Source organism: Psammomys obesus, unplaced genomic scaffold (genome assembly GCF_907164565.1).
Source record: "Psammomys obesus unplaced genomic scaffold, mPsaObe1.curated_primary_1811, whole genome shotgun sequence".
NCBI classification, from domain to species: domain Eukaryota; kingdom Metazoa; phylum Chordata; class Mammalia; order Rodentia; family Muridae; genus Psammomys; species Psammomys obesus.
Genome location: NW_026585504.1, coordinates 28,640,513 through 28,653,012, shown reverse-complemented (window position 1 = coordinate 28,653,012; position 12,500 = coordinate 28,640,513). Strand labels below are relative to the sequence as shown.

The 12,500-nt window shown below is 41.9% G+C and overlaps 1 protein-coding gene and 1 non-coding gene across 2 annotated transcripts in view; one reads left to right on the top strand and one right to left on the bottom strand.

The window, feature by feature from the left end:
• Dcdc1 (doublecortin domain containing 1) overlaps window positions 1-12,500 on the top strand; it is a 367,448-nt gene that overhangs the window by 108,403 nt on the left and 246,545 nt on the right.
• On the bottom strand, window positions 7,358-7,487 carry LOC129675588 (small nucleolar RNA SNORA17). The gene has a single exon (XR_008719959.1). It is a non-coding gene; the product is annotated as a small nucleolar RNA SNORA17 (small nucleolar RNA).

Genomic DNA, 12,500 nt, shown 5'->3' with positions numbered 1-12,500 from the left:
AACTAGATTCTAAGTCTTTCACCAGAAAAAAAAAAAAATAAAAAAAATATATATATATGAATATGAAGTAATAGAGTGATTTAGGCATCCCATAATATGTACATATTTCAAAGCATAGTATTGTATGTCAAAAATAACATAAATATTATGTTTATATTTAGTGTTTCACAGAATATGTTATGTATACTTTTTTAATTTTAATTTTAATTTTTTATTAATTACAATTTATGCACTTTGTATCCCCCCTGTATCTTCCCCCCTTTTCCCCTCCCAATCCCACCCTCCCTCCCCCTTCTCCACCCATGCCCCTCCCCAGTCCACTGATAGGGGAGGTCTTCCTCCCCTTCCATCTGACCCTAGCCTATCAGGTCTCATCAGGAGTGGCTGCATTGTCTTTCTCTGTGGCCTGGTAAGGCTGCTCCCCCCCTCAGGGGGAGGTGATCAAAGAGCAGGCCAATCAGTTCATGTCAGAGACAGTCCCTGTTTCCATTACTATGGAACCCTCTTGGAGACTGATCAGCCATGGGCTACATTTGTGCAGGGGTTCTAGGTTATCTCCATGAATGGTCCTTGGTTGGTGTATCAATCTCAGAAAAGATCCCATGTGCCCAGATTTATTGGTTCTGTTGTTCTCCTTGTAGAGTTCCTGTCCTCTCCAGGTCTTACTATTTCCCACTTCTTTCATAAGATTCCCTGTACTCTACCCAAAGGTTGGCCATACATCTCAGCATCTGCTTTGATATCCTGCAGGGCAGAGCCTGTCAGAGGCCTCTGTGGCAGGCTCCTGTCCTGTTCTCTGTTTACTCCTTCTTCTGGTGTCCATCTTCTTTGACTTTCTGATTACACATGTCCACTATGCTTTGTTTGCCCTTGATCCACCAAAAGATATCTGAGTTGTTTTCACATTTCAGATATTATAAGTACTACATTATAGTATATGATTATTGTTGTTGTTGTTGTTACTATTTGTGTGCATGCATGTCTCTCTCTCCATGTGTGAGTGTGTGTGTGTGTGTGTGTGAGAAAGAGAGAGAGAGAGAGAACATATGTGGCAGTCAGGGGAAAGCTTTGTGGGATGTGTTCTCTCCTATCTATATATGAGTTCAGGGTTTTGTAATCAAGTAGCCGGTCTTTACTGCCAGCACGTTTACCCTATGAGCCAGCTCACTGGCCCAGTCTGATTACTTCTTATTGAATAATTAATTATCTAAAATATTATTGAATTGTCTTAATTGATAAACATATTTTACAAGGTACTTCGGAAAGTGGACATGGTTGTTTTAGTGTTACCTGTTGTTGCTCTTTTTTTTTTATCATGAGGTAGTTTTGTCATAAGTATTTATTATCTTGACTTAAAAGTCTTGCGATTGGCTGTGCCATCTGTGTAGAGAACAGCTCAGATGCAGGAAAGGAAGGCATAGCTCAGAGGGAAGAAATGTACAGGGGTCATGGCCAGAATTCACAGATTTATTCATTTCTTATCCACATCTAGAAACGAGGAAACTTTACCTTGAGTTTTGTATTTTTCCTCCAAATCTGGACAGTTTGTAGGAAGCTGAACCACTTTGGCCTGACATTTCTGAAGCTGAGTGGAAGCTCTCTCCCTTGAGCAGAATTTAAACTCTTTACTGAAATGGTTGCTGTGTAGCACATGTGTTCACTCATATGAGCACGGCCCTGGCACACACCCATTTCTGGAGTGCCGTGTGCTTGACATGTGACTAGACAAGGTTACAGGAGAAAAGGTTCCAAGGATAAAATTTTTCTTATTTTTCAGAAAAAAAAGACAGCAAAATACCTGTTGTTAATTAGATGTTTAAATGTTTTCAGTAAATAAAATTAGTTACTAAAATAAGATTAAAGGTTTTTAAAAACAAGAAGAAATTTACAGCACTAAGAACCACACTCACAGTCTCCTACTTTTAGCTATTTGAGTGTGGCCATTTGGCCTGTTAGGAGATGATTCCTCACTTCTGCTGAGATGCAGGTTGTATAGAGATTGTGAAGCCTCTCAGACAAGTGTAACCGGTCCCTCTTAGCACAATCAGAAACTTAAAAGTGGTTTCACAAATAAGTACTTGTAGTTGATTTGATGCAATACTAGCTTTGAGCATCATTCAAGTGAAATACTATTTTCTCCAGGGAATCCCATTCTTCTCATTAGAAAAATTGGAGACAAACACCGATTTCAATTATTATAGTTGAATTTTGTTAAAAACTATTGTTTTTTTTCTCTTTAATTAAGTTCCTACTTTTTATCCTCAATTTTATTTCTTTTGTGCAAACTCTACACATTTCCTGTGTGTTCCTTTATGGAAACAGTCAGCCGGCAGCTCCAACAGTGAGACAGGATGATACAAAGTGGCGAACCTGCTTTGTAGTGAGTGAACAAGGGCTCTCAGTCTCAGCTGATCTACTCTTATTTTTCTCACCTGTAACTGGCAATGGTGATTCTTTTTGTAGTCATCATGAAGAAGGAGTACTGGAGTGTGCGAGATGTTTTGTGGGTGAGGTGGCTAAATATTTCCTTGTCAGCCCTTACTCAGAAGCCTTTCCCGCTGTGCCCCCAGTTTAGGCTAATTGTCCTTGTTATGGTAACCATACAGCTGTTACTGGTTGAGTGTCTGTCCTCCTAAGAGGGGAGGCTCTGTGAGGGAGGGCGCGTTGCTCACTCTTTCATAGGGGTTAAACATAATAAGTATCCAACAGGCATTTTTGAAGGACATCAGCGACGCCAAGTGCTGTGCGAAGTGCCGTGCGCATGAGACAGAACACCATGAGAACTGTGGGAGATGTTTTCCTTCCGCAGAGATGACCGCAGTTGTGGAGATGTGGGTCAGGCTATCCTCGGTTTGCCTGCTACATTGTTTTCCTAAAGCTAAGTGAGAAAATGTGAAGTCTTTAAATCCAGCGCATAGGAAGCCCCCAAGCACTTCCTCTGATAATGGCTGAGGACAAAGTGATGAAACTGAAGATTGAACATCCATATAACTGAACTGTCTGGACTCCTGTTAAAACAGGGAGATGAAAAATTAAGTGGTTCCTTCTCCGTGTATGATGGGTAATATTGTCAATGTGTCACGATCTGGAACTGCAAAGAGGCAAGCTCTTGGCCGCAGCTGTGAGGGATGATACAGATGAGGTTAACCCTGAGGCAGAAGGCCTATTCTGAAGGCGATGACCCCATCATGGGTGAGGTTCCAGACTGCATAAAAAGCAAGTGAGCTGAGCACCATGCCTCCAGCTGCCTCAAGCCTTGCCATAGCTTCTTTTCTGTGGTGGACTGTATCCTTGAACTGTGAGCTAACATAAACCCTTCCTTCCTGAAGTTGCTTTTGGCAATTTCGTCACAGTGCTGTGAAAAAGTATAAGACTCTATTGGTCTCCTTGTGGAGCTCCTGTCCCCTCCAGGTCTTTCTATCTCCCTCTTCTTTCATAAGATTCCCTGCAGTCTGGGCTCAGGGGTCCTGCAGAGACTAATGCTCTAACCAAGGACCATTCATGGAGAGGACCTAGACCCCCTGCTCAGATGTGGCAGTTAGGTAGCTCAGTCTCCACGTAGGTTCCCTAGTAAGGGGTACAGGAGCTGTCTCTGACATGAACTCAGTGGCTGGCTCTTTGATCACCACTCCCTGGGGGTGGGGGCAGCCTTGTTAGGCCACAGAGGAAGAGGATGCAGCCAGTCCTGATGAGACCTGATAGGGTAGGGTCATGTAGAAGAAGAGGAGGACCTCTCCTATCAGTGGTCTAGGGGAGGGACATAGAGGGAGAAAAGGGATGGAGGGTGGGACTGGGAGGAGATGAGAGAGTGGGCTACAGATGGGGTACAAAATGAATAAATTGTAATAAATAATTCATAAATAAAAGTTAAAAAATATTTTTTTGTTTTTGCAGTGTTTATAAAAGAAAATGATAAGACATTCAAAATTAACCTCCCCCCTAAACAATAAAAGTTTCACTCCATATTTTTACAAACAGTGTGCCATTGTGGGCCTTAAAAAGTTGGAATCCAGATAAAGTTCTGAAAATTTAAACTAGAGAAAAAAAAGTTTTGTCAGTTTATGTATTAGTTATAAGTCCGTATAATTAGTGTCTGTTTGCTTGCAAATAATTCAGGCTAAAATCGCAACAGGCTATAGTGGCACCTACTCCCCAAAGCCCAGGGCTAAGTGCATAGGATGTATGCAGCAGAGTAAAGTGTGTTTATTACTCTGCCACAAAAGAGGACATAGACTTCAGAAAGGATGGAGACAGTAATAAAACTCAGGATCAGGTTTCCCTCCTAGGTGCCCTCCTAACCATGCTGAGTTCAGAAGCCTAAGTTTCTGTAATGAAGATGGCTTTGGAAGTGAGAGGCATTGTTCCCCTTCATTTGGTGTGCATTAGTCTCAGTCAATTTTCTTTTTTTCTATAGCGAAATACATGGGTTTGGTGTTCTAAAAACAATAGAGGTTTACTTAACTCGTGATTATAGCATCTGGGGAGGATGTCCAAGAATGGCACCAGTATGTACCAGTTGCCAAGCGAAGTCCTGGCTGCTGCATCAAAAGGACAGCACCTGTTGATGCAGCAGTGAAAACCATCAGGGAGACTCAGGTCTGTAGAGGAAGGTATAATACATTCCGGTCACGGTATTCCAGGCTTCCTGTGCACTTCTGTTCAGCTTATGTAGCATTTATTAATCATTTCCGATGTGCCAGGCACTAGGGCTACAGAGACTGACAGACTGGAATTGTGCATTAGAGAAGCCCACAACACTGTAAGGGGACTCACCCTCACTCTGCTAAGTGCTGTCCTAACTACCTGACACAGTTAATTCAGCAGCACAGGAGTGCAGTCTTCATTAAAGATGCATGTCTATGTCCAGGGCTGGGAACAAGGAAAAGGATATAAACCAGAATGTGCTCTCTCTCTCTCTCTCCCTCCCTCCATCCCCTCCCTTCTCCATTATTTCTTTCTGTTATTCAAGAGAATGGAACATTATATGAAGGACTGTAATTTGAGCAGCAGCAAGGGTGTGCATGGGGATTTGTTTGTGCATATTTGTGTGCACAGGAGAGAGTGCCACGGGACCATGGGAATCTACTTCTTACGCTTGTAGCCTCCTCAGACCCACTGTGCCATTCGCAACCATGTCCCAGTAAATATTGTAGGAAAGCCCTGATGCAGAGACAAAGGCCCTGATTGGGATGAAGGAGGTGACGGATACATGATGAGATCCACACTTCAAGAAGTGTTTTGGTGACTGCGGTGTAGGGAGATTGAGAGACATGAAAGGAGATGGGAGGTAAAAGCAATCCAGTGAAGCAGAAGCTAGACAATTTGCAATGACAAATGATTTGTTTGGGCTTGTGTCTCATTCTTGAGTGGACAGTGACAGATCAGAGTTTGGTCTTACATAGGGAAAAAAAAAACTGAAGCTAAAAGGTTAAAAGTTTAGATGTTTCCCCCCAATATGAGAGAATATCCAGATTTTTTAGAGCTGTGTCCCCACGTGACAATAACACGTGGAAGCACTAGACGGGGCACAAACCATCTATCCGGCTTTCAGTTAGAGCTCATGGAAGGATGTTTTTGATAGATAAAAGTGTATGTCTATAATTAGCTTGTTGGAATCAGTTCAGATGTCGCCAACTTTGTTGGCAGTATTCAAAGCATCCTAACCAAGGCCAGGTGACACACGGAAGATGCCTGCCAGTTTTCCTCCATCAGACATTTGAATACTTGGTCCCAAGTTGGTGGCTGTGGGAGGATTAGGAGATGTGGCCTTGGTGGAGGAAGGATGTCACTGGTTGTGGGCTTTGACATTTCAAAAGATTCATAGCTCTCCCTGTTTTCTGCTTCTGGATCTAGATGGGAGCTCTCAGCTGCCATTATCTTTGTTATGATGCTGATGGGCTCTTGTCCTTCTGGAAACAAAATCCAGGAGGAAGCTCTTCATTTGATAGTTTGTCTCCATCACTGGTTTTTTTTTTTTTTTTTTTTTTTCAGAAGAGTACTGCAGTTGATCTCCGTCAGGACCTGGGGCCTATCAGTGAAACAGGACGCGAGTTTCTCTACAGGCTGTTTGATCTGGTGCTTGTTGGTCTTGAGGTGCACACTAAACACAAAGGTTTTGTCTTCTGCCTTCTTGAGTCAGATGATGATGATGGCGCAGCAGCCAAGCTTTTCTTTCTTGGGGGTATTCTTAAGAGTTTGGGCTGCCTCCAAAGTGACGGTGTTGTGGACCACCAGATTTGTGGATCTTCTCTGCATGTTTGTGGGTGGCTTTCAGCGTTACCTTCCTGACCTGGAAAGCTTTTGCTTTTGTTTCAGCTTTGAGCAGGACAGGAGCTCCCTTCTTCACTTTAGGTCTTACCTTATGTGGGTTTGTGCTCTACCCTTGCAAACCTACCCCACAACACAGAAAAAAAAATCTTATTGTGGAAGCTGTAGGGTGTAAAAGTGTGTTGTACAGTGTACCCTTTTGTCCACACTGCCTTGCTTGCAAATGTTCATTGCAATGACAAATTGGTCTGGTATGAGGTCTCTGGCTTCTGCTACTCTTATCAGTACTGAAACTTCATTGGGACTCCTCTCAGATATCCCATTGTTGCCCTGTGTCATGGAGATCCTTTAGTTTTGGATCTGTAGGACCTGCCCCTTTTTGCACTACAACAGTTCATCAATGGGGCAGATATGGAGGGCGGGCAGTTCATAGCCCTGGACCTGGGCCTGAGAAGTATCTGAGCTGATTAGCCTGTGGGCTCTCCTGCTGTCACACCTTCGAGGGCCAGCTCACCAGCAACCTCTGCTACCAGGGCCAGCTCTACCCCGCTGCTCAGGCGAAGTGCTCTTTCTAGCATTGTAGCAGGTGAGGGGCAGGGACGGCTCTTCTGCTCCCACGACACCAGGACCAGGTCTCCCGTCTGCCACAGTTGGTGAGGGATGAGGGGAGAGGAGGGTATCTCTCTCTCATCCTTGCCACTGCTCAGGAGATGAGTGTTAGGGCCAGGTCACCCATGCTGACGGTCCCAGGTGGCATCACTCGCGTCAAGCTGTTCCTCACTACCCTCGAGTCTCCAGTCCTGCTTCTCTTCACTGTACCCGAATCCTTCTGTTTCTCTTTCTCTCCCATTTCCCCACCACTAACTCACTCCTCTTAGCGGTATCCCCTAGAGTCTGAGATCGTGTCCTGAGTGGTCTCGGGAGTTACTATGTCCCTCTTCTTCGTTATGGCACCAGCCAGAGGTCATCTGAAGCATGGTCTGTCCCCTGAGGCCTGTGTGGCACCCACTGGTGGACATCTCAGGCTATCTGCCTAACAGAGCCCCCTGGTGTCAGACTGGTTGTCTTCTCAGCTTCCCTTTCTTCAGGGAGTGTTAGGCTACTAATCATTCAGACGTTCATACATCAGAACGCAGAGTGTAGACACAGCCTCTCTCTTCTCTGTCACCTACTGACACACGTGTGACACAGCAGCCACCTGCAATGCTTCTTGGGTGAGGGGGCTTAAGACATTTTAAAGGGTCATTTGAAGATAACACTATTCAAAATCAGTAGCCTGTCAAATAATAAGGCAATATATTTTTTCTGTTAATATAAAATCCATATATTTTATATATGCTTTGCAATGGTAGTTTTTATTTCCTCAGAAGAGGGGATGATCTGAGAGTCATACCCACGCTTTATGAAAAGATGGCTTGGGCTCAGCCCAGTGTTTTTGTCCCTAGACCTAGGTCTGGAAGCTTCTGGCCTCTATAGAATCAAATATTCTGCAAGTTTGGACCTTGAAAGCTTCAGCTTCCAGCTTTTTCTGGTAACCTAGGCCTGGAATATTTTCAGTCTCTGAGACTTACTGCTGAATAAGCTCACCCTTGGTAGTTCTTTCTGAACTCTGGCTGGCTGATTCAGCTCAGCTGTTCTGGCTCAAAAGTCTTCTCCAAGATAATTGATTCAAACTGACTTTTCTCTGCTTCTCACTGAATTGCTGTGCTTGGAAAAAATGTCTTTGAACTCCACAGATTGAACTGCACTGAAGTGTACCATACTCCTGAACTCTACTGTACTGTCCCCATAAACTCTCCTGCTCTCTCTCTCTCTGAGCTGCTCTTAAGTAGCTTCTCTTTCTTTGTCTGTTCTTGTGAGAGTTGGGTGTATCCTATCTCTGATTTATTCTGTCAAATCTTTCTTTGATTTGTCACTTTGTCTGCTCCTCAATTGGAAGTCATCATTTGGAATTAAAAGTGTATACTAAATTTCAACCAGAGGGATTAAAGGTGTGTGTTCCAGCCAGAGGGATTAAAGGTGTATACTAAGGTTAGGTCTGTATTCCAGAGAGATCACACAGACTCAGGTCTTTGGATGTGATCCCTTTCCAGAGCAGCCAAGTTGCTGGATTAAAATTCTTCTACAACATTTATATTTTTCCGTACATACAAAGAAAAGATCTTGGTTTTCACAGAACTGCTAGTACCCAGAGTACTTATTAATATCTGTATTCATGAATTAGAACTCATTAATAAATATTCTCTGGATTAAAAAACAATGATATTAACTGTTCTTATTTTTAATCTTAGAAACCAACTTGAAATAAAAAAATATTAATAAGTTTCAGTGACAGTTTCTGACATTCAGTAGATTTATATCTAGTTTCTTTTTGAATAATAAAAAATATTCTCCTAGACAAACAATTCTAAATTCACTTATTTTATAATTAAACTTTATAAAATCAGTTTGTGCCAATAGAATTATAATTTAAAAATCTTGGCTTTCATAAGTCGCAAATATGTCTGTAACTATGTAGCTACTTCCTTCCCCCACTGTATTTATTATATTTTCTGATGTAGCCAGGATATAATTAAGAGTCATGGGTGCTGGAGTCAGACATGCCTGGATCTGAATCCCAGCTCTTTAATTTCTTTGCCTTTGTTCCCAGAGCAAGTTACTTGGCTCTGCAAGCATCGTTTACACAACTGGCCAAGTGACACACTATATCTTGAATGTCAGAGCAGTGTGATAGCAGAACCCAGTCTTCACGTCTAGCTCATCTTTGTTCTCCCAGTTCATTTTTTTTCACATTTAAGAAGCAGTAAATACAGGTAAAATGTGGTTTTAAAATAAGAATCTAAAAATCTTCCATTTTTGTGTATTGGTTGACACTACTCTCCTTTATTTTCAAAAATTTTAGTAAGCCATGAACAATTTTAAAACCAAACACTATGGTACTTTTTTTTATCTTTTTATAAATTTTAGATTTTTCTTTGAACTACAATTTATCATCTTAACAATTTTTATTTGGATTTTGCAATGCTATGGATCAATCCCATGGCGTCACATATGTTAGGGACACGCTCTTGCACAGAACAACATTCCCAGACCATTATAATATACTTTTTAAAGATGAGATGAAATTAGCAAGAAGGAAATGATATTAGGGCAAGTGTGAGCAAATGGAAGATAATAAAGCAGGCAGTTGGTCAGACATATCCGAGGGTGATAGGAAACAATACAGAGAGTCAAGACCATTCTGTGTACATGGAAAGGTGAGTAGATACTGTAGACAGTACAACACAGGGATAAGCTAAGGCCCACCTGACAAAAGAGGACCACAGAATCCCTAACCTCATCGTTCTGAGTCGTTGTTATTCATATTTTGCCATATCAGCATATTATTACGTACATCGTTATGCATTGATACACAGTTAAGATCCTATTTACCTTTTGATACCTACTTTTTCATTTGCTATATCATTTCTATTCCGTTGTTAAATGGAATCAGTTACATGTTTTGCTGAATAGCGCACAGCGTTATTTTTAAATAGATGACGATAATCTAGTCCATGAGTTTAATTCTGAACTCTGACATATTGCCAGTTTTTTTTTTAACTGCTGAAACAATATTTTCATCCATGCAGTTTCTTTGGGGGTTACTGTGCATATCTGTAGTTAGTTCACGCAGAAAAATTCCCAGAGGTGGGTGCTCTAGTACCCTAGGGCTTGATACTCGTCGCCAGATTTTGCTCTGCCATGCTGTCATACCTGAGTTCTTAAACCAGTCCTCATCAGTATTCTAGGAAGTCTGAGAAGGGAACATATTATATTCTTTCTTTAGCTGTAGTTGTTTCATTAGTAATAACACTGGACTTTGTTTTTCGTATTTGCGTTGTGTATGCACGTGTGCGTGATTCTGAGTATACATTTACGTGGAGTGGGAGAGCATGCCTGTGCATGTGGGTGCAGAGGCGAGAGGAGAAGGTTGTGTCTACTGCCCACTCACTCCCTTCTTATTCCTCTGAGTCGGAATCAGTCTCTCACTGAACTGCTTCTTAGAAGATCCAACCTACATACGATGTCGCCTACAGATGGAGTGCCCAGCGTCTATTGTCGCCACTCATCTGGCCTTCTCTCGACTGATTGATGGTGACAGTACATTTATCCATTATATCTTACTTATCCCCGACTCCCCCAGTCTCACACAAAAGCAGGTGCCATTATTGTTAAAAAGAAAGGGCTAGGGGCAGCCTTATCCATGATAGAATGAGTGTAGATGAAAAGTTAGAGCCTGGTTACAGAGTCAGAGTCAAGCCTGTGCTATGTTCCCCACAGGATTTAGGAACACTAGAACTTAGGGTTGCTTACAGAAACAGAGGAGGGCTTTAAAAAGCAACTTAAAAGTTTCAGTTGCCAAATCCGCTTAGTGTGACGGATCATGGAGAATTATCTTTCGTGAACTTTTATGTAAACTGTAACTTAGAATGTTGCTGATTTAAAGTGACTATGCGTTAGCTGATTATCAAATGTTTTGATATTTTAGTTTGTGAATTTTTTCTTGAGACAAGCTGTCCTTTAGAAAAAGTAAGTTTTTTTTTTCTCAAAGACAAACAAACAAACAAAAAAAAAAAAAACAAAACAACAATGAGAACAGAAGATTAGAGGAGGGCCTGCCTGTAGAAGCTGGGGCTGGAAGAATCTTCACTGTCACCGCGGTCTCTGAACGAGTCTGTGGCACTGCCCGATTTGAGACGGATCTCTCTCCTTTCCTAAGAGGAGAAGCGGCATTTAAAATTTTCTCCACAAGGAGACTTTCTTGAGACTATGCTATAAAAAGTGGGGTTAGGTCGGGATTAGAGTCCTCAGACTGGAACTGAATTAAGCTCCGATGGCTGGAGAGCATCGTGCAGAGCAAAGAATGGAGTCCTCCAGTTTTTGTCTCATTATAGTTCCGGCCACTTGACATGCAACCCTCCCTTTTACATCTGAATTCAGAAGTAGGTGGAGTACGGGTTCACACAAGTGCCTGTCCCTCTTGGTCTCTGTGAAGTGTCCTTTAATCATGTTGGGCCCTGCCTGAGCTGACTGGATCTCCGATGGCCTCATCCTGGCTTACCCCTCAGCGTCACCTAGACTTCTCCCTCTCAAAGCTCTGTCCAGCCACCTTATCAACTTTACTTAGGCCTAATTTCGTCATACAAATATTAAATAACATTATTAGTAATTAATAATTATATCATCTTATTATCACTTTCTCTTCTTTTCTTAGGAAGCTACGATATCACACCGCGGCTCTCCACGTCCCCACACTCTGATCCTGAGTGTGTTCAGTTGTATAACATATATAGATTGGTGATTGCCTATCTCATGCCAAATATTTTTGACGTTTGATTGTTTTTTTCCCCATTGTCCCGTTAACCACACTGTGCTTTGTGTCTGGGAAGGTGTGTCATATTCCGTGGCATGGTCGAGACAGATGAGGTTATCTGATGTGATTTTCTAAATCTTGTATGTGTGTGAGGCTGATGAGATTAGTTAACTTTCTATATTCCCTCCTTGCTTACTGCTGCAACTGTACCTAGTTAGAAACAAGAAGATGGCTAGAGATAGGGCTCAGCAGATTGTGACACCTGCTGCCAGGCCTGGCAGCTTGAGATCAATCCCTGGGACTCTTGGGGTGCAAGGAAAGAACCAATTTCTGCAAGTTGTCTTCTGACCTCCATGTGCAAGCCATGCCACGTGCCTGCCAAACCCACACATGAAACAAATGAATAAACATCTTGTGAAAAAGATTTGGCCAAAAAAGGAGGGTTGGCCTAAAGATATCAGTGACATTTATAATGTAATGACCATTTATTAAATAGATACACTGTGTTTGTTATTTACCTATATTAATTATGAACCTGGACGCCTCCTCATGGGCTCCTTCATAATATCTTATCTGCTTTGAATAAATGGTAGCTATTTAACAAATATCAAGATGAAATAAATGCAACTCTAACAATATTTGTATTTTTTAATTTAGCGCATTCTGAACTATAAAGGATCTTTAATCTTAAGTTAAAAATCACCGTGATTTCTTTACCGCAAATGTCAACGTCACTTCTTAAAGGAGTTTTATTATTCTCTCCAAAATGTGATACCTACTGAATATACCTTTTTCACAGATACAGATAAAAGAAGAATGTTAATGTGCACAGGCACACACACACACACACACACACACACACACACACACACACACACAC